The sequence below is a fragment of the Plectropomus leopardus genome, unplaced genomic scaffold, assembly GCF_008729295.1.
Source record: "Plectropomus leopardus isolate mb unplaced genomic scaffold, YSFRI_Pleo_2.0 unplaced_scaffold16764, whole genome shotgun sequence".
Lineage (NCBI taxonomy): Eukaryota > Metazoa > Chordata > Actinopteri > Perciformes > Serranidae > Plectropomus > Plectropomus leopardus.
The window spans coordinates 1-2,288 of NW_024618015.1; the positions used below are offsets into that span (position 1 = coordinate 1).

General features: G+C 43.8%; 1 non-coding gene across 1 annotated transcript; it reads left to right on the top strand.

Annotated features, from left to right (window-relative positions):
- Positions 1 to 1,590: 1,590 nt before the first annotated feature.
- Positions 1,591 to 1,662, top strand: trnae-cuc. Its single transcript has one exon. It is a non-coding gene; the product is annotated as a tRNA-Glu (tRNA).
- Positions 1,663 to 2,288: the final 626 nt, after the last annotated feature.

A 2,288-nucleotide genomic window follows, 5' to 3' on the forward strand; every position in this document is an offset into this window, starting at 1 on the left:
AATGGTGTATCACTATGCTGTGAACTTATTAACTCTTTCTATAACGATCATCAACGCCTCCAGCTGCACTGTGATCCTCCTGGTTTCGTTGATAGAGAATATTAAGCAAACTGATCACCAGAAAAGGAGGAAAAATTCTTAGCCACGCTGAAGAAAACATCATGTTTTGGCTTAAAATACCCTTTTTTGCTGTTTGAGTCCCTGCTGGAAAACATTTGGTGCCTAAAGTACCACTGCAAAAACAGTGACTGGTTGCTAAAATACACCAATGTTTGGTGCCCAAATGCCTGCTAGAAAAACACCAACAGATCACTTCAAAGTCACTGTTGTGGTGCCTAAAAAGCCACTGGTAATAAATAACTCATAAAAAATGAAAAAATGTTTTTTTTAGTTTCTTAAAATTATCCAGTTGTCTGTATATAAGTGTGCAGTGCAAACAGGAGCTGCTGACAGATAGTGTTACTAACAAGTTACTAACTGAACTGTCTCAAACCTCTTTACATCTGCAGGAACCTCGGAAACTATAAAGGAGTTCAACCGAAAATTAACAATTTGTCTTCTGTTCTTTATGTCTTCTTGTGAAGAAGTGCAGTGAGAGTGAAGGAAAAGTGGTTATAGTGTTGCACAGTGTTTAAGAGAGAACATATAAAACATGGGTTTGAAAAAGTGAAAGTGAGTCTGAATCACAGAAAAAACAAAGTTAACTTCAATCAATCAAATTTATTAATTTAGAAAGAGAAAGTGAAAACGAGCGAGTGACCCTGAGAGAACAAACAGCACCGAGAGAGAGAGAGAGAGAGTGTGATGGATCGGGTCCAACGATGTGGTTAACCAACGCTCAGGCTACACACACACACACACACACACACACACACACACACACACACACACACACACACACACACACACACACGCACGCACAACTTTAACATCCATCAGAGCTTAAAGACTCGATGCTAAGGGAATAGAAAACGCTGCAGCCTAGTGTGTGTGTGAGTGTGTGTGTGAGTGCGTGTGTGACAGTGTGTGTGTGTGTGTGTGTGTGTGTGTGTGTAACTTGGACAACCTCATCATCACCTACCAAGGTATTTCCAGGTGCATCCGCTTCAGACACACCTCATCATCACACGCACACACCCCAGTGACCGACGATGGCGGCGCACCAACACTCTCACTTACATCACAACATCAGCCTCAGTGTGTGTGTGTGTGTGTGTGTGTGTGTGTGTGTGTGTGTTTGAAGCCCCATCTCGTTGCCAAGGCGACTGTAGAGACTCGCAGACGGACATCAGCTCCATTAAACCGAACAGAGCCGTCAAACACAGTTTTGGTCTCTCCACCTCAGCCGTTTGACCCGACGGTTTCGCTTCCACTGAGCGCCGCCGAGGGGCGGGACTCAGCTCCCAGAGAGACTCTCCACATCACAGCAGAGCCACAGTGGAAAGGGTCAAAGGTCGGAGGTCACAGCCTCCTGTCTCCTGTTCTTGGACAAAAATGTCAGACAGAAGCTTCTTATTCTCCGGTGATGTACTCGTTGAGGCCGTATTTACCCACTTTCTGATGGTGCTTACTTCCTTTCATTGTCAGCTGTCCCCGGTGGTCTAGTGGTTAGGATTCGGCGCTCTCACCGCCACGGCCCGGGTTCGATTCCCGGTCAGGGAACAAAGTTTTGGGATAGCAGTTGTCCATGAGGGCTTGGCTTGCTATCTGAGCCGGAGGAGGAGGGGCTGTCGACGTCCGGCATGAGGCCGTCAGTGTGGAGTCGGACCGGCAGCTGACGGGCTGAACGCGGCCTCCAACAGCAGCTGCTCGGACAACAACTGCACGTCAGCGGCTCCTCCGTGTGCTCATGTGACAAAAAAATGACTTTCCCAGGGGATAATTAATAACGTTGTTGTTGAGAAGCAACTATGATGAGGTGATGTTCACAGGTTTTACAGAGAAACAGAAGACTAACTCTGCTTTTTGACCTCGTAGTTATAAATGTGATTAAATGTGATCCTTCAGATCTGAATCACAGCACATCGTACGGTTTTAGGAAAGAGAGCTTTTGATTAAACTCCATCTGTTTATCTACTGACTATTTATTTTACATTTTAGTCATTTTTACTGTTTAACTACTTGGTAAACCATTTTATGTAGATGTGGCAGGATTTAGGGACAAATCTTAATTTCATCATTTTAAACTATGTTTTTTTGTTTGTCTTTTTTGAAGATGATCTAAATCTACTTTGTACCTTTTTATTTTTATCATATTTATTTTTTTACTTACTCTTTTTTACTTGCTA